The 20,361-nt window shown below is 42.7% G+C and overlaps 1 protein-coding gene across 5 annotated transcripts in view; it reads right to left on the reverse strand.

Moving 5' to 3' along the window:
• Window positions 1–20,361, reverse strand: part of BCKDK (branched chain keto acid dehydrogenase kinase) — a 247,806-nt gene that overhangs the window by 188,612 nt on the left and 38,833 nt on the right. Inside the window, exon 2 of one of the 5 annotated variants that reach the window (XM_069244202.1) lies at window positions 16,235–16,318. The exons of the other annotated variants lie outside the window; for them this stretch is intronic. The gene's annotated coding sequence lies outside the window, so the exon portion shown is untranslated. The remainder of the gene's footprint in view (window positions 1–16,234; window positions 16,319–20,361) is intronic. 5 annotated transcript variants of the gene reach the window in all.

Here is a 20,361-nt window from a genome sequence, read left to right on the forward strand (position 1 = left end):
GCAAGAAACAGCATAACACACTCTGCACACCCACCTGTGTTATCATCTATGTATCAAGGCACACATATGTATACAATGACTGTTACCCCAAAAGCAGTGATTTCAAACCCATATTGCAAGTGGATGATGTCGTAATCAGGAATTATTTTTCATACTTCACAGATAAATCATCATTCATCTGTAATATGCATTTCAAGCAATTTGAAGCCCAGTCTATGAGGAATATCCTTCCCTCGCGCTAATTAGACTGCAAGCATGATATCCATTTAAATATGGCAGTCTCAAACCACATAGCTTATGTTTAATCAGCATCATTCCATTAACGGTAAACTGAACTTAAACACATTTAATTGCACTCAGGGTTCACAGACATGGAGGGTAAACATTTTTAAGTGGCGATTCTTCAACTACGGAAACACCAGGCGAAAAAATCCTCAGCCCTAAAGAAAGATGCAACTCAAGGAAAACCCAAAGACCTGTCTGCTTTTAACTGGCCCACTCTCATTTCAACTCGCATGCACAGTCATTGACACTTTTCATAAACCCGTCCCCATCAGTTCTGCTTACACCAAAGGCTGACGAAAAAGGAAAAAAAGACATAGGCAGCTTAACCAAGATTGTCACATTCATTGCACTAAACAAGGCAGAAAATACCACTACAATTAACGGTTATAAAACCCATCAACTAACCATCCCATACCAGCTTCTATACGTCACCAATGGACAGCGTCGATATAACCACAATCTGCCCAGTCAAGACAGTAAGCAATCAGGATGCTGATCACTCTAACTACCACCAGACCCATCCATCATACATGCCCGTTTCGACTCTCCACTGTCAGAAGCAATACAACAAATATTTACAAAACAGTGCACTATGTCACCAGACCCGCCCCCCCCAGGCATTTTTTTAGACTATAATGTTCCCTCACGTACCATACATATAAAAACACTAATGAATGTCCTCACGGGGCTGGGGGTTCAATGATGGATTGAAAGCAATGCTCCTGAAAGTCCTCTGCGGCAGTGCAAGCTTCTCGCACAGCAGATTGGTAAACATAAAACACTCAGAAGTGTTCGAGCGCAAAACAGATCACATGCACATTCAATGCTGGAACTCTGCTGAGACAAGCAAGCGAGAAAATTCTGTGTTACTAATAGCCCTTATCACAAGGGTAGAAGAGCAACAGGTGGGGAGTCAAACAGCTTCAAGCTCACACTGCCAGGAAGTGGTTTTGTGTACCCGTTCTGCCCATTCAGACAATGTCGAGGAGGCCGCAAAGAGTTTCAATATTTGTGAATGTGAAGTGGCCAAATGGATGAGGCTTAATTGCCTTAAACTAAATCCCGACAAAAGGGAGATTTTTATCGTCGGCCAGGACACCTCGTTCTCGAACTCTTCGTGGTTGCCCTTGCCCTTGGGTACACTTCTCAATCCAGTGTTAAAGTCAAGAATCTTGGGGTGTTGTTTGACACCAACCTTACTTTCAGATATCAGGTTAGCAAAATCACCTCTTCCAGCTTTTTAATTTTGAAAATGTTACGGAAGATTCTCCCCTTAATTCCCTTTGAGCTACAAAAATCAGTTCTTATTGCGTCCGTGCTATCTCAGCTGGACTACTGCAGTGCTCTGTATCAGGGCCTTCATTTAGGTATACTTTCTAAACTCCAACTTTTACAGAATGCCACTGCTCGTCTTCTAAGGAATTTACTTAACTCACAATCTGTGTCTCAAGTGTTCAACAACCCTCACTGGCTACCCACAAAGAAATGGATGGCCTTAAAGCACTTTGTTTGTATCCTATAAGTCCCTCCATGGGATTGGTCCAAAACCTCTACAGAAAACCTTAAGTAGTATATTCCCAGAAGACATTCTTTGGATATACAAAACTGTAACAAAGTATTAAAGAGAGGCAGGAGCTTTGGTACTCCACATGCAAGTTATGGAACTCACTCCCCCTGGCGCTCAGAACTCAGGCGACTTTAGATAGTTTTTGAAAGCATCTTACATCTTGGTTGTTCACCACCTCTATTTAGGCTGATCTATTCGGATCTGTCTACCTGATCTTTATGTCAGCTCCAAGACGCATTTGGTCATTTGTTGTGCTTTATAAAACTATATCAATAACGCAAATTAAGTCAAGATAGTGTGATGCTATTTATTGTGTTTGACCAATGACTGTGTTTCACCACTGCGCATATTAGTTGCTCAAGGTTCACCAGTAGCACATTATATGTTTTGTTCAGTTTAGCTGCCTATTGGCTTTAACATGGAGTTAGCCATTACATTCTGTATTCAGTTAAGCCACCTATTGGCTTTGACATGGCATTAGCCATTTACATTTTGTATTCAGTTCAGCTGCCTATTGACTTTGACATGGCATTAGACATTACATTCTGTATTCAGTTTAGCTGCCAATTGGCTTTGACATGACATTAGACATTACATTTGATATTTAGGTTAGCTGCCTATTGGCTTTAACGTAGGGTTAGACATTGCAGTTGAGACATTACAGATGTCTGTGTTTTTCCAAGCTGTGTTTTTCCACAAGATGGACCAAGCTGTTTTCTTCACACCAGACCTTAGCTGATAAGAGCACGTAGATTTTGTGTTTACCTCGCAATCCAGTCTGAGAGCGGAATTGTTAAGGAGAACTGGCCACTCTCCAAGGTTGTTCGGATCTCACACTGAATTTGCTTTTAAGGATGACTCTGAGCTACAGTGAGTTAGATTTGAATCTGCTTGACTTTAGGCTGGAGCTAGACGTCAGTTGCCAGTCTCCCGTTTGGGTGGAAAATCTCTTTCTCGCAGTTGACCGGAGTCATCAACTTGCAGACCCCAGAAAGATGAACCTGAGCTATAGGCCCTACGGTGATGAATTTTACTTTTATGCTTTGCTTTGCAGTTATATTATACTATAATCACCTATATTTGCTGTGTACATTGCAACTGAGAAGTACTGTGATATATTTTGCTTTCATTGCTGCGACTACTTTTAAACGTGTGCTTCCAATCTACTAATTTTGTCTCTCAGGAACTTGTGGGTGGGGGAGAATTAACACCAATAAAGGTCTTCTTTAAAAACTCAGAAGTGCATTCCAGAGAGGTTCTGTAAGCTCCGATAGGAGATAAGTGGGAAAGCAGAACATTATGGCTTAGTCGGCAGTTTTGGGAGTCAAATTGGTAGATTTCTTAGTGCACAATTTAAAAGTGTAATTATTTTTTGTTGTTTAGAGAATTACAGAAGCACGACAGACCATGTTTGAAAATGCATGTGAAGTTAAACTGCCTGATGGTGCTGTGAGAAACATGTTTTCTTGCTGTGATAAAGCATATTTAGAAAATGTGCCTTTTGAAAGCAATGATGTTCCTTTTGTTCTGGACAGAAGGGTTTGGATACTTTTATCTGCTTACAGAAAAATGCAGGAGAGATGTAGGCAGTTAGAACATGAAAATAAGAATTTACGTGAGCAAATTAGCCAGAACACATTAATGCAAGCTAATGCTGAAATCTATAAAACTGCTGTTTTAGAAGAATCTGGTTTTTCCCATTCCAGTAATGAGGGGGTTAAGACAGCTGTGAGCCATTCTGAGCCTCTGTGTGTAACGGGTGTAAAACAAAACACCTCTCAGTTTTTAGCAGTCGAAGTGCATTCCTTAACTGATAACAAGAAGAACAGAGCTCAGAATGTTATTGACAGACCGCTTCTGCAAAGAAAAATTAATTACATGGCAGATGCACAAGTAAAACGAAATATTTTAGAGTTTCTTACTGTTTGCACTAAGCAAGAGAAACCGAGTTTCATTTGCTTGTTTGATTTTTGGAAACAGTAAAGCCCTCATCTGAGTGAAATCTTGACACTTTGGTATAAAGTCACTAGGAAAAAATATAAGCAGCTGCGCAATTGTGATTTGGCAAATTAAAAAATGCAGACTTAGGTTTCTGCGCAGTGCAAGAGGGAAACACTGATTTACATGTAAATCAGGAACAGGGGAAGAGAAGTGTGCCCCTGCAAGACAGGGCTAGATTCACTGCAGCCCTACATGAACAGGTGCCACAAGCCCCTTTTCAGGATGTGGAGAGGGTGCAAGGAGTACCACAGGTAAAATAGTCACCAGTGAAATTGAGTGCACCATTTGAATTCGTGTCCCCTGAGGATAAAAAGCATGTTTGTTTGACTAATGATTACAATCCAGTTACTGAAACGTTGTTTACTAGCACAGGAGAAGGAACAGTGTTGTACAATCTGTGTCAGACTTTAAAGCAAGAGCTGCTTGAGATGTATCATTTTTACACTGATTCTTGGTTCATTGCCAATGGTTTAGATGTTTGGTTTTCCACATGGCTTGTACATAACTGGTTCAATTTCTTTGTAGATGTTAAAGAGAAAAATTCAGAGTCTGAAGTGTTCACCCAGAATTCTGACTTAGTGGGGATGGCTAAGTGGGTGCACGAGAAATGTGAACAGCTGGGAGAAAAAGCCACTTACAGGTGGGCAGAGATGAGAGAGATGCACATTCCCCTAGATTTGATAAAAAACTGTGCAGCAAGCACAAGAGCAATCTGTCCCACAAACAGTCAAAGATCAATTGGAGAGAGGAAAGTTACCAGGACAGATATGGCAAATTGATCAGGTTTTAGGGGGAGTGATTGCTGCAGATTACAAAGGAGGAATCAAAATTCTGCTGATGACTAGAAAAGAATCGGATTCATTCAAACAAATTGGAGACAGAATGGCCCAACTTGTAAAAAATGCAGTGAATGGAGGTTTGGTAAAGAAGGAGTCTGCCCCAGCCCTTCTGATAGTGCAAGGAAAGGGAAGCTGTGGTGCAGCAGATAAAAACCTCAGTGCTGAGGTATTGGTTGAAGCCCCAGATGACCCTCCAGAACCTGCAGAAATCATAACAAAGGGCCCTAAAAACGTCCTGCTGATTATAAAAACAGGGAAAGGAAGAGGAAGGGCACATTTCAGATGACAAATGTTATTTGCAAGAAAAGTCATACTTTTTTCTTTTGCAGATCCTACCACGTTTCGCCACTGACCCCGAGTGTGCTGTGTGGTCTCCCTTCGGGTGTGGGGTCGGGGAAGGGACCGAACCCCAACCTCAACCTGACTGAGTAAAGTACAAGCACCACAGATCCATTTTGCGCAAATGGCGCCTTCAGTTCAAGTTCAACTTGTTTGATTACATTCTTCCACTGGAACTAAGCAACCTTAACAGTTAACTGTCTGTGTTTTTTCGTGTGGAACTCTGACTTTCACTTACCTTCCAGCAAACCTTTCAGGTGGACCGTGCACCTTTACATGAGTAGAACTCATGCTACATCAAATTGCTATTTTAGAGACACTATAATCTCTTTCAGAATATAAAAGTTTCAGTCTTTTCTGTGTAGATGTATCTGATGTGAAAGGTTATGAGATCTATATGTTAATCCACTTCCATTGCTTTACAGTGATTGCTTTTATCGTTCAAATCTGATTTGCTTATAATGTTTTTTGTTGATATTAGTTGGGTTTTTTTGGTTTGAAATAAGAGGTACGTGAAACAAAAATTCATTGGTCATAGGGTGGAATGTGATGCTATTAATTGTGTTTGAGCAATGACTGTGTTTCACCACTGCGCATATTAGTTGCTCAAGGTTCACCAGTAGCACATTATGGGGGTTATTACAAAAAAAGTGACGGTAAAGTGACGGATATACCACCAGCCGTATTACAAGTCCATTATATCCTATGGAACTCGTAATACGGCTGGTGGTATATCAGTCACATTTGGGATGGATTAACACCTCCTCCAAAGTTGTAATAACCCCCTATATGTTTTGTTCAGTTTCGCTGCCTATTGGCTTTAACATGGAGTTAGCCATTACATTCTGTATTCAGTTTAGCCGCCTATTGGCTTTGACATGGCAGTAGCCATTACATGTTGTATTCAGTTTAGCCGCCTATATGCTTTGACATGGCATTAGCCATTACATTTTGTATTCAGTTCAGCCGCCTATTGGCTTTGACATGGCAGTAGCCATTACATGTTGTATTCAGTTTAGCCGCCTATATGCTTTGACATGGCATTAGCCATTACATTTTGTATTCAGTTCAGCCGCCTATTGGCTTTGACATGGCATTAGCCATTACATTTTGTATTTAGTTCAGCTGCCTATTGGCTTGGACATGGCATTAGACATTACATTCTGTATTCAGTTTAGCTGCCTATTGGCTTTGACATGACATTAGACATTACATTTGATATTTAGGTTAGCTGCCTATTGGCTTTAACGTAGGGTTAGACATTGCAGTTGAGACATTACAGATGTCTGTGTTTTTCCAAGCTGTGTTGTTCCACAAGATGGACCAAGCTGTTTTCTTCACACCAGACCTTAGCTGATAAGAGCACGTAGATTTTGTGTTTACCTCGCAATCCAGTCTGAGAGCGGAATTGCTCAGGAGAACTGGCCATTCTCCAAGGTTGTTCGGATCTCACACTGAGTTTGCTTTTGAGGATGACTCTGAGCTACAGTGAGTTAGATTTGAATCTGCTTGACTTTAGGCTGGAGCTAGACGTCAGTTGCCAGTCTCCCGTTTGGGTGGAAAATCTCTTTCTCGCAGTTGACCGGAGTCATCAACTTGCAGACCCCAGAAAGATGAACCTGAGCTATAGGCCCTACGGTGATGAATTTTACTTTTATGCTTTGCTTTGCAGTTATATTATACTATAATCACCTATATTTGCTGTGTACATTGCAACTGAGAAGTACTGTGATAAATTTTGCTTTCATTGCTGCAACTACTTTTAAACGTGTGCTTCCAATCTACTAATGGATGAGGCTTAATTGCCTTAAGCTAAATCCCGACAAAAGTGAGATTTTTATCGTCGGCCAGGACACCTCGTTCTCGAACTCTTCGTGGTTGCCCTTGCCCTTGGGTACACTTCTCAATCCAGTGTTAAAGTCAAGAATCTTGGGGTGTTGTTTGACACCAACCTTACTTTCAGATATCAGGTTAGCAAAATCACCTCTTCCAGCTTTTTAATTTTGAAAATGTTACGGAAGATTCTCCCCTTAATTCCCTTTGAGCTACAAAAATCAGTTCTTATTGCGTCCGTGCTATCTCAGCTGGACTACTGCAGTGCTCTGTATTGGGGCCTTCATTTAGGTATACTTTCTAAACTCCAACTTTTACAGAATGCCACTGCTCGTCTTCTAAGGAATTTACTTAACTCACAATCTGTGTCTCAAGTGTTCAACAACCCTCACTGGCTACCCACAAAGAAATGGATGGCCTTAAAGCACTTTGTTTGTATCCTATAAGTCCCTCCATGGGATTGGTCCAAAACCTCTACAGAAAACCTTCAGTAGTATATTCCCAGAAGACATTCTTTGGATATACAAAACTGTAACAAAGTATTAAAGCGAGGCAGGAGCTTTGGTACTCCACATGCAAGTTATGGAACTCACTCCCCCTGGCGCTCAGAACTCAGGCGACTTTAGATAGTTTTTGAAAGCATCTTACATCTTGGTTGTTCACCACCTCTATTTAGGCTGATCTATTCGGATCTGTCTACCTGATCTTTATGTCAGCTCCAAGACGCATTTGGTCATTTGTTGTGCTTTATAAAACTATATCAATAACGTAAATTAAGTCAAGATAGTGTGATGCTATTAATTGTGTTTGACCAATGACTGTGTTTCACCACTGCGCATATTAGTTGCTCAAGGTTCACCAGTAGCACATTATATGTTTTGTTCAGTTTAGCTGCCTATTGGCTTTAACATGGAGTTAGCCATTACATTCTGTATTCAGTTAAGCCACCTATTGGCTTTGACATGGCATTAGCCATTTACATTTTGTATTCAGTTCAGCTGCCTATTGACTTTGACATGGCATTAGACATTACATTCTGTATTCAGTTTAGCTGCCAATTGGCTTTGACATGACATTAGACATTACATTTGATATTTAGGTTAGCTGCCTATTGGCTTTAACGTAGGGTTAGACATTGCAGTTGAGACATTACAGATGTCTGTGTTTTTCCAAGCTGTGTTTTTCCACAAGATGGACCAAGCTGTTTTCTTCACACCAGACCTTAGCTGATAAGAGCACGTAGATTTTGTGTTTACCTCGCAATCCAGTCTGAGAGCGGAATTGCTAAGGAGAACTGGCCACTCTCCAAGGTTGTTCGGATCTCACACTGAATTTGCTTTTAAGGATGACTCTGAGCTACAGTGAGTTGGATTTGAATCTGCTTGACTTTAGGCTGGAGCTAGACGTCAGTTGCCAGTCTCCCGTTTGGGTAGAGAATCTCTTTCTCGCAGTTGACCGGAGTCATCAACTTGCAGACCCCAGAAAGATGAACCTGAGCTATAGGCCCTACGGTGATGAATTTGACTTTTATGCTTTGCAGTTATATTATAGTATAATCACCTATATTTGCTGTGTACATTGCAACTGAGAAGTACTGTGAAATATTTTGCTTTCATTGCTGTGACTACTTTTAAACGTGTGCTTCCAATCTACTAATTTTGTCTCTCAGGAACTTGTGGGTGGGGGAGAATTAACAACAATAAAGGTCTTCTTTAAACTCAGAAGTGCATTCCAGAGAGGTTCTGTAAGCTCCGATAGGAAATAAGTGGGAATGCAGAACAGGTAGCCAACACAAACGTTATTCCACCCTAAAAATCGGTGGTTGAGATTACTACATCTAGCCTGCTATTTGGCTACTGGCCCTCCAGATTACCACAGGTTTCCCCTCTTCTCACCCAGAGCCCCAAAATAAGAGAGGCCCTACAAAAATAGCACCAGGACAGACTCTGTGCTTAGGCTTTGCAGGCTACGCACTGGAATTGTCTCTACTGCTGGAGAAGAGAGAACTGCTTGGCACAATTAGTACTACCAGCGTACATGTGCCACGTTGAGGACAGAGGGCCCAAGGAATCTTGGACTAATGAGACACGGCCATGGAAACTAAAGGAGCACTCATAAAAGGTCACACAGGATAACGCAACAAGAATGAGGATAGACTGTTGGTTGGGAATGTAACAGTGCTTCCATTGTTGTAGCAGATGAGACATTGTCCAGGGGGTAATTTACTAATGAAAAACTGTTTTTGTTCGTACGAGTGTGTAAGGGAGGAAACTGTGCCCCTACAGTAAAAAGTAAAACTATGCATCTTCTCTGATCAGCTCAGACCATTCCAGAATCCCAGGAACACAGAGTTGCAACTGGTGAGTGCCCCTGAATACTCTTCCCTGTCGGTATTTGTCTGGCAGAGACATGGCTGCAGTTTAAGTGGACACGCACCTAATACTCTCTCCTTAGTTGTGGAGTCCCTAAAGGACAGTAGTGTTATGTTTCCATCTTTCTACAGAAACATGTGTTCTTTCTGCCTCGGTTTTTGTTCTGCTTTGTTGTGCCACAGGGAGGACTTGAAGTTCCAGCAAGCACTGGGCACCTGGGGGAGGCCCTGTTACGATCCCCCCACCTGAAGTGGTACTAGCTCTATAAAGAACATTGCCTGTTTCCGAAGTGTGAAGTGCGTGGGATGCACCTGGGCCTAGACCGGCCCCGTCTGGGCCTCTCCGCAGCTGGACGAGGCTAGGCCGCCCCTCTAACGTCAGCCCTCGGGGCGAGTACTGATTTTGTAAATTTTGGCTGTGTGGTTGAACTCTCTTCCCAGCACTGGACATCCAGGTTCAAGCTTTAAGTCATTCAACCTGCCCTTGACCAAGAGGTCTTTATATGATGGCCAAAGGAAAGATACGTGGGGAGCGGCCCACCCAAACTCTCTCTCCCCTAAGACTACCTCTATCGACAGGATGCTGCAGTGTGGGATGGGGGTCCTCTCCACAGAAATAGTACTTACTGACAGGAGATTGTCCCTGGGATCTGGTCTCTCACAAGTCCTGGCTCAGGATGTGATCTCTTCCACTGCTATTTTGGCTGTACCCTCGGTTCTTGTTCGTGCTCCTCTGTCAAAGCTTTTTCACCTATTTGCTCTGCTGAGGTGTCCCTTGAGGTCAGTCCCCACTCCTCTGCAGCAGCTTATCGGCCAAGGAGGCAAGCCTAAAACCAATATTTGTCATATGTTAATAATGGGGGCACTCTATTTACTCTAGGCTCCAAGGAAACTTTGAAGCAATCCAAAAATCCCTTCGTAGCAGACAGGCCAGCCACCGCCCCTCCCCGGTTGCTCACTTAAAAAACAATTGTGTTAGACTTTAAAAATCTACTTATGGTGAACTTTCTTCCATTTTGGACAGATTGATGGGGATCGAACAAGGATTGAGGGATCTCCAAGTAGGCCAGACTCAAGTTTTTTAGGCTCCTGGTATTGCCCCCAGGGATAATCAGCAGGGTATGTCTGGCCAGCCCAATTCAGATGGTGTTAAGTAAATAGCTCTCCATCAGTCCATTCATCTACATGCAGCTCTCAGCCTGCAGCTCCCTTAGTACCTTCTAACTGAGGCGGGAGCCTAAGACCTCCAGAGCTCACCATGGGGAGGAAGAGCAGTGCTCCTAGACCTTGATCGCCTCTAGCCAATGCTCATGTTCCATCACAGAGTCAACCGGTGATCGATCTACTACCAGCCTCCTGCCGCTAAGTAGTGGTTCTTGTTGGAGCACCACAACTGTGGGAGGGACAGAGGGAGACCATGAGTGAGCTCACTAATAAAATACTGGACTGGATGGTGAAACAGAGTAATTTGTGGCACTGTGAAGAATTGCATGGCGTAGATTGGAGGGGCGTTGAGTAGAGTGGACTGACATGGAGTGAGGTGCCATAGAGTAAAGAGGTACAGAGCAGAGCGGTATTGAGTGCAGTGATGTAGAGTGCAGTGGCATAGAGTGAAGTAGGGTTGGGACAGAGTGGTGAATAGTGCACTGGGATAGAGGGCACCTTCACAGAATACAGTGGTGTACAGTGCAGTGGCATTGATTATAGTGGCGTAGAGTGGTGCAGACTACAGTAACGTGGCATGGAGTAGAGTGGTTCGGAGTAGAGTAATATGGTGTAGAGTGGAGTGGGACACAGTGCTGTACAATGCAGTGGCATTCAGTGCAGTGTTGCAGAGTACAATGGTATAGAGTGTAGGGATGTAAAGTAGTATAAAGTGTAGTGACGTAGAGTGAAGTGATGCAGAGTAGAATGCGATGGCGTAGAGTAGAGAAATACAGAGTAGAGTGGCATAGAGTGGAACAGAGTAGAGTGCAGTGGCATAGAGTGCAGTTGAGAGGAGTGGCACAGGAGAATAGCGTAGAGTGGTGCAGAGTAGCGTGCAGTGGCGCAAAATGGTGCAGTGTCATGGAATGCAGTGGCATAGTGGTAGAGTAGAATATAGTGCCGTATAATGCAGTGGTGTAGAGTAGAGTGGCATAAAGTGCTGCGGTGTAGAGAAGAGTGCAGTGGCTTAGAGTACAGGTTAGGGGCAAGGGGAGAAAAGAACCAACATGGAAGGGGATCAAGTGGAGGGAATAGAAACTACATGGACAGGAATATGGGAGACTGACTGAAAACACAACCACTCATATTGAGTGCTTAAACACAAAGAAAAAAGTAGCTCCAAAAACGGGATCAGTGGATGGATACAAGTACTTGGTCCATGCTCCAAGAGAGGGCCAAACACAAGAAGAGGACATGACGCCCACATGCCATGACAAACGGAAGCAAAGCAAACGAGACACGCTGAAGCTAACAAATGGTAAGCTATCGGCGGGCTGTAGGGCAACAGTATATAAACAAGCATCTTGCTGAGACGCATGTGCTGCCTAGGAGAAACCTAAAAAGTTGTATTTTCTTACAAGTTTCACAGTTGCCAGGGGTCGCCTGAGGCGCTGCCTACTCTTCTCAGAATTTTTCTTTACACAATTCACAAATGAGAAGAGGTCCAAAGACGTCCCCTTCACTTTTGCACATAAATGAGTTACCATCTGGTTGGTAATTTTTCAGTGGTTTGCGAACGGACTTGAACAAAAAAAGAAAGAATTAAAAGTAAAAACAAGGAGAAAATCAGCACAGAACCAATATATCTCGGTTTTCTACAGATGTACCTTTGACTATAACTACTGACAGTGTGCAGAAAGACGTGGGTAGTTTAGAATGTTTCATTGATGCACCGGCAGAGCTCAAAATTCGCATCACATTCGGGCTTGAATATCTTATTGAAAGCAAGTTATCCGTTTTGTGTGGACTTGTAGCCAAGTATCCCATTATGAAACCGCAAGCAAAGTAAAATCCTTGCCTAGATGCTCTAGTCATGCGTGGCCCTGGAAAACTCTAGAGGCCTCCATCTGCTTGCACTCATTGTATTATGCCACTGCCAACTCGCAACCCACCCACCACAGAAGGCCTACAATAACAGCCCAGAGTTCCCAATGAATCCGTGCTGTCTGCCACTCTGAGGGTTACCGCATAGTTCAGAGCCTACCCAAAGCCCCCTGCTAGCCTGGAGCCTCCGCACATCACTGCAATACTCGGAGCCAACTTGCTGTGCCCTACACGGGTTCCAGTTTCCCAGAGTTATCTTGCACAGCTCTAAGCTCCTCTGGTATCTATAGACGAGATCCATCCACAACTTTTGGGAGCGGGAAGCTTCAACGGCAAAAACCTGTGCTCTGCCCTTTGCGTTAGTTCCCTGTGCGGACCGCTGAATGTTTCGCAGTCTCCCATGAGGAGCCCTCTACATGGCGTCCAATCAGCCAGAGGCCTGTTTGCAATTCATAGCTCGCCTTCTGCGGGGGGGGGGCTCCAGGGGCGCCCTTGTACTGCTCAATCACATGTGAATGATTGCACTTCCCCCGGCACCGACTGCCCTCCCGCACAGACTCCCCGAGTGACCCTGCAGCACAAATAACCGTTTACTGATGTCCCCACCACAGCTGCATACATTGCACAGCTCGGGGCCCCCTCAGGCTTCCAGAGAGCCCCTGTACTGCACTGCTCTGAGCTCCCAGTACAAGCCATGTCCGCCGAGTATCCTCATTACCAGCCTCCTGGAAGCCCTGTGGTACGTGGCGTTTATGAAGGAACGTCAGCGAGGGTACAGTATGTTCTTCACCGACCCCCACGAGCCAAAATGAAACAAGAGCTGTCGGGGCATGGGGGCGTTCCTTGCATGCCTGAACTCAAACAGCACAACAAGTGCCAACAGTAACACGCAACACCGCAAGGGGAAAGGCGTTTATAGTCAGCCGATGAGAATAAAAGATACTTCTTTTGTGTGCCCGTCTCGACAAGGCTTGCGAGCGCGAACAGTCAGGGCTTAAACCAGAGCTGGTGGCACGCAAAGAGCTCCCACGCATCCCAAGTCCATGCTTGAACAGCGCACCCAATCCAAGAGTTAAGGGGAATTCTGGGACTTCGAGTTCTACTTTTCTAATGGGATCAAAACATACACTATTAGGCTGGCTGAGCGACTCGTGCACGGAACTGGGAAATTGGTGGGCTCTGTAAAGACTATCACATGTACTGATTGACACAAGCTCATTCTCCAGGGAGAGGAATAGTTTTGAACGTTTACCTTTCGTTTACACAGGAGTCTGAACAGATCAAAAATCAAGAAAGCGCATTTATAGTACGTACGCGGTGCAATAATATCAGTAATAATATAGGGCTCAATGGCCAATGCAATGCTAAGTGAAAGGTCTGAGAGTCCTAAGGTGTGGTTTTGGGACTCCCACGGCTCACGTTTTTCATTCTGGACTGTGTTTATTCGAAGCGTCAAGTGTACTAGATAGGGTGTTACAATACAACAAGGTTGCTACTATACAGCCTCTTTTTGCCCTAGTTTGTCACTGGCATTAGGATGCAAGGCGAGACAACTCAGTGGGTTTAAGCCCCGAGGGTCCAAATTTTAAAATACATTAAAAAAAGCATTGGCATGGTCAATAGGTCTTGCCTTTGAAACCTATTAGTTTTGCTGCTAATTTTTAGCCATGCTGTACAGCATCCCGAAGGAAAGCAGCATTTTGAGAAGCTTTCTGTTTCCCACATTGGATTCCATATTCCATTCACTCCACCAAGTCTCCCAGATTCACATGTAGCACATCAAACAAAGAATCTCACACACACACACACAACAGAAGGGACTAAGTGTCAGGAGGAGACTTTTAGGGCCACCAGTTATGGATGACGGAAAGATTTCACAAGGGGTCAAACATTAAGCCTTCTCAGCAGAAAAAAAAAGCCTGCACACAAGCATTACAAGCAGCTATCAATCGCCATCTCCACTGAGCCTGCAACTATCGGCAGCAGCGACCCAAGTTATTTATTTATTATTATTTCACAGCACACTTGCACCTGTGGCCATTTAGATGCTTTATTTAACAAGCTGTAATACACTTGGCATGGTACCCAACAACAGCACTCTCAAATCACCTCCGGAAAGTAAAAACTAATTTACAGTTATTTGTGAGCCACAGTTTAGGTACGTCTCAGAGCTCTGCGCTCATCAGCAAAACAGTGGGTCACCCTCTGTTGGCTCAGAGATTGCTGAGTACACAGGACGGATCTATCGTGGTGCAACACTTGCAATGACGAACGGTATTTCAAGCCATGCAAAGGCATCGCCCTGCACACTCCGAACAGTGAGACATGGAAGCGGAGCAAAGGAACAGGAAACCGAAACCATATTGTTAAGAGGAAAGACGAGCCACGACCAGTAAGAATCGAAATAAGGGAGAAAGTCCTAGCTAAGTCTTTAACCTAAGACCATAATGGGGCCCGAAAGTAGGAAAGATGCCCTAAAAGTTTTTTTTATCCCATACACTACAGATTCCACGTTTACTCTTGCGCACTCAACAATCCAAGCAAAACTTCACCAAGATTAGCAAAAGCGCTACCGGCAATGACGAAGCACTAGAAAAAGGGAACTACTCCATAGTATCTTTTGAGACAATATCCAACCCCCTTCTGCTTACCCACTCATACAAGCACCAAAAACCACAGGAGCATAAATCAACCACTGACTAGTAATCCAGTGTGCCTTCAAAGCCATTTCAGACGTGTCTTGCAGCAACTGTCAATCAATCTAAGCCCACACTCTTCACACCGGACACAGTGTTAGGAAGAGGTCAGTGAATTATGTAAAATTTTTAAAACGACAAAGGAATCAATCAGAAAACAGCCAAGGGGAGGAGCAGAAGCAAAGAAGCACCACAATCACACATTTGTAGGCAACAAATGATGTACTGATATAGCAATATACTAAACTGCTCTTAAATGGAAAAGTACTTTATAAAGTATGTGTCAAAAGCCATGGGTTTCACTACCTCAACCTCCAAAAAATGAAGACTTGATCGCGACTTGGTTTGCGCATGTGATCTGTAGTATAGAGACAGATCTCTCGAGCAGATACATTAATCCAGGCACTAACTATCACACCACCAAAGACATGTAAAAAAAACTGGGAACGCATAGCCAAAAGACTGAGCACTAATAAGAGGCCAAAAGTCAGTGCCTTTCTAAGTTTTGAACGAGGTCTGCGAGGCACTATACTTTAATATATATCACATTCAGGATGAAAAAAAAAAAATCTAAACTTGGCAGCAGTATCACCCTTCAATTCCTTTTATGTAACCTCAAAGAGACTTATTATATTTATTTCAGTCTCATAATTTCAGAACTGAAGCATTTTCAATATTGTACACAACTAAGCCAATGTTGTACTTGTTTAACTCATGCAACCAACAACCACTAACAAAACCTGTATTCCTGGCTAGTTTTAGGTTTAATGTCAGTTTTTGTATTATGTATCTGGATGCAATGACAAAATGAAACAGCAAAATACAATTTGGGTGGAATAATATGCTGAACACAGATTTTTAGCTTATATGCTTTTAAGCCACACCCTTAATTATACGAGTGTCACCCCTTTGAGAGAACCCCCCCCTACCCCCCCCCCCCCCATGTTATTTCACCTCACTTACAGCCCTGGTTTCACCCTAAAACTATTACTCATGCTCCTTGACTTCTCCGGCAACAGTTGCTGCCCACCCACTACATCTCCAGTACTTAAGCATTTATTTCTTTAACATTTTACAAGGGCCTGGCAGCTGCAAATTGCTGCTGTATTGCTTCATTTCTGAAAGATGCTTATGCACCACTTTAAGTTTATTTCTTTTTAATTTACCACTTCAAGTGACGTTTTGTATAGGGCTTGCATTTGCTTGAGTTAGAGCTATTAGCATTGTAGCTTCATAACTGGGCTTTTTTGTCACATCAATTAGTTAAACTTACCTCATAAAGTTTGTCTTTTTCTGCCAAATAATTAAAGTGACCCTGCATATAACGAAAGCACTTCCATATACCTTCTTCCTCTATCTGCAGCAAAATATGAAAATGTCGCCATTTAACATCCTAATTTAAATCTGCCAAGCAAATTCCAACAGAATACCACTTTCACCACCCCACCATCAGAGTTGCTGGCTGGCTAACACAATTCCCCCCAAAAAGACACAAGACAGCCATGGTGGAGAAATAAACTAGAAGGGTCACCCAACCATATCAAGAGTGTTCAAACAGTGGTAGTGTAATAAGGATATTAAGTTGGCCTGCATTATGATCATACTTGTAATACAGAGAGATTATTAAAACATATACAATTATCATATAAACCTTTATCAGAAATAAACTCTTGGCATTAGACTGTAATGCTCAAAAAGCCCAGAGGGCAGCATAACAAAAATATCATTTGCCAGAAACATGGTTATGTAACCATATAGTTAGCCGCTACAGGAGATAACTCCATAAAAAAATCAGGAGAAAGTAATGCAATGTAACCATATACTTAGCCTCTAGAAAGTGTTTTTAGGACCAGCAGGCTTACTGCAATATTACAAACAAGGTCTTTTAAAAAAAAACTTCTCCCAGCTGTAAAACAAACGTAGCCATGAGAAATCTTAAAAGACCTTGAAAGGTGGGGACGGTTATTTTGGGGTCCCCACTAACCTAGTGTGGAGGCCCATAGATGATGCAGACAGAAAGAGCATTTTGAAAGTGGTCCCATTGTCCTAGGACGACCACAGGCTGAGGTATGAGCAAAAATGTTTTGGAAAAGTAATGCCCTGCAAAGCATTATGGGGCGAGTTTTCGTGCCGCGAATATCACAGTATGTTGACTGCAATGCCAAGAACACCCCCCTAGAGGACACTACAAAAAAAAAAAAAATAGCATTTGGAAAAAACATGGTTGTACAACCATACAGTCAGCCATTAGAGAGCATACATGAAACAAGCATTTGTAATGCAATGGGTCTTGCGTTTGCTCGAGTTAGAGCTAATAGCGTTGTATATTCGTAACTTGACTTTTCTTGCCATATAAATAAAAAATTAAGGTAAAACAGTTGACATAAGTGAGTCGATTCAAAGCGCCATGGCTCCTATGAGTGTGAAGGAGAGACACAAAAGGAATAAGAAGTTCACTTGCAGTCAAACATATCAGCAAACGTGCAATAATCTATATAATAGTGTTGGTGTCCAAGGAAGTAACAAAACCACCCGCAGGAGAGACAAACAAAGCCTTTACCAATGATAATGGATTTTTGACAGGCAAGCCCATGAATGAGTGATAGTGACAGTGATGGGCATTCAGTGGGCTTGGTTAAAAGCCCACAGATATGTTACAACAGGTCAAAGCACTTGCACGATCGACCTAAAAAGAATGGGAGAAAATAATGCAGTGTAATCATATATTCAGCCCCCAGAGAGCATAGTGCATAGCACATTTCCAAGGCCATCAGGCCTATTGCACTGATAGTAAAAACAAGGCCCATAAAACATAACTTCTCCCAGCTGTAAAACAAAACTTCCAGCCATAACAAAGCTTAAAAAGATAATGAATGGTAGTAGGAGTTATTATTCTGGAGTCCCCACTAACAGTGTGGGGACTAGAGATGATGTAGTAGACAGAAAGAGCACACTGTAGTCAATGTTTTGAAGGTGGTCCCATTATCCCCAGACCACCACAGGCTGAGTTAAGTTATGAGCAAAAATGTTTTGTAAAAATAATGCCCTGCAAAGCATTATGGGACAAGTTTACATGCCACAAGTATTTTAATATGTTGATATGACTGAAATGCTTAGAATAGTCCCTACAGGACACAACAATTAAAATAGCCTTTGGAAGAAACATAGTCATGTAACTATATAGTTAGCCTGTAATGGGCATAACCACACTAAAAGAAAATGGCAATACATAACACAACTCTTAACCATATATCTAGCCACTAGAGATCATAGTGAATTACATATAGTCAGGAGTAGCAGGCCTATAACAATGATATTAGAAAAAAGCCCTTAAAACACAAGCTACTCCCAGCTGTAAAACAAAATTTCCAGCTATAAGAGAGCTTAAACAGGCACTGAATGGTGGGAGGAATTATTATTTTGAGGCCCCCCACTAACCTAGTGTGGGGAGCCAACGATGATGTAGACAGAAAGACCAGATTATAGTGAACGTTTTGGTGATGGTCCCATTGTCCTAGGACGACCACAGGCTGAGTTATGCCCAAAACTGTATTGTAAAAGTAATGCCCTGCGCAAAGCATTATGGGGCGAGTTTCCTCAGTGCAGTAATATTTTATTATCGGCTCTCCCGCCGTGCCGAGAGAGCTGCTTTTGCTTTGAGGATTTCTGTTTTACGTGAAGCATTCAACAATTTCAAGTGTTTTAAGGGGAGAGCCATAAGAAATGACTCTGATTAGGTAACTTTGAACAATGTGACAAGCGACCAAGTACTGCAGATCGAGTTCACGCTGTTGTGCCTGTTTGCGCTGTGAGTGCCATGGCCGCCATGGACCAGGAAGGGCAGAGACAAAATAAATAGTTCGCCCACGCTGAAATATATCGGCAATCATACAATAATCCATATAACAGGACAATCTGCAAGGCGTGCCAAAAACAGCCTCAAGGTGGGACAAACGTAAAGCATTTACCAATGGCACCAAGCGATTTTTGAAATGCAAGACCAGGAATGAGTGAAAGTGATGGCCATGAAATGGGCATGGTTAAAAGCCCACAATACTTACAACAGGTCAAAGCGCTTGTGCGCTCAACCTAAAAACACTGGTAAAACCAATAGCTCATAAAGGTGAAGCTTTGCCAACACTTGTTTTAAAAGAAGCTGCAAACATTGAAAATGCTGTTAACGTCCCAGAAGAACTGAATGTGCAGTTTAGTGATCTAAGGATTCCTCTACAAACGTGCGTTTCCATGCAAAAAAATTCACAAGTATTGGGAAATCGGAGTGCTGCATTAATGATAATACGCATAGTTCCCAACTATGGGTCTGTGTACATCAGGTTTGCAAAATGTAACAATGAATATCCAGGAGACCAAAACACACAAGGTGAATTTCATTAGAGGTTATTTGCACGCAGGACCTTCAGAAAAAACAAATGGATTTTAACCATCCATTGAATCAAGAGGCCGGCTGAACTTAGAGTAACAAGCCCAAACCTTGTCTTGGCTCCTTCAATGTAGACGAATTAAGAATAACGCTTCATTATGACAAGTAACTCTGGGTCACAAAGTCACACCGTTGGAAGGTCGCAACAGCGAGTGGGAGCCAATTGTTGCCTTGCAGATAGCCCGACCAACCAAACCGTTGTGTGTGGGGTTAAACTCAGAATAAGGGGTATACAGGTATGAGCCATTCACTGCAGATTGAAACATGGGATTAGCAATCCGACTCTGAAAAACCCAAACCCTTCTGTCTCCAAAAATCCAACCCAGAAGGAAAGATGACAGTCATCAAGGCTGTGACACCTACAGGAGAGTTTGAGAAGGACCAGTCAGCCCATGGGCAAGTGGACTAAAGAAGCAGGAAGCCTATACCTTTTATGGGACAAGACTAGCACTTCTTTACAGTATTAAATAAATAAAAATAACTGAGCAATGGCTGCAACCATCTTGCATTTTTTTTGTAGTTTGAAATAGACTGTTGGTCCGTGTGTCTGAATACATTAACCTGCACAGGCTGCCATTTCCAATTTGTTTTGACAAACTATAATACAAATTAGTTCAAGATGGCCACTGGTGCATGTAAAATGCATGCTCTCACACTACAGATCTTGCTATTAGTATTAGGCATATTTTATTCCTAATTTGCCATTCCGAGATGACCGACCACTGTTATTAAGAAATAAAGTGTAGATGAAATGTCACGCAAATGAGCGCACAGTAGCAATGTGCATCGGCTACAGTCTTGCAAAAAGAAATACAGAAAAAAAACAAAAGAAAAACAAAGTGGCAACAAGGGCAGCGCAGAAGCAAATGCCCAAAAGAGACTGTCTCACTACCGTTACGCAGCTGTCAGTTCTTGCTAACCGAAATTTAAAAATAAAATAACAAAAATTAAAGCAATGT

Source organism: Pleurodeles waltl, chromosome 7 (assembly GCF_031143425.1).
Source record: "Pleurodeles waltl isolate 20211129_DDA chromosome 7, aPleWal1.hap1.20221129, whole genome shotgun sequence".
Classification (NCBI taxonomy): Eukaryota; Metazoa; Chordata; class Amphibia; order Caudata; family Salamandridae; genus Pleurodeles; species Pleurodeles waltl.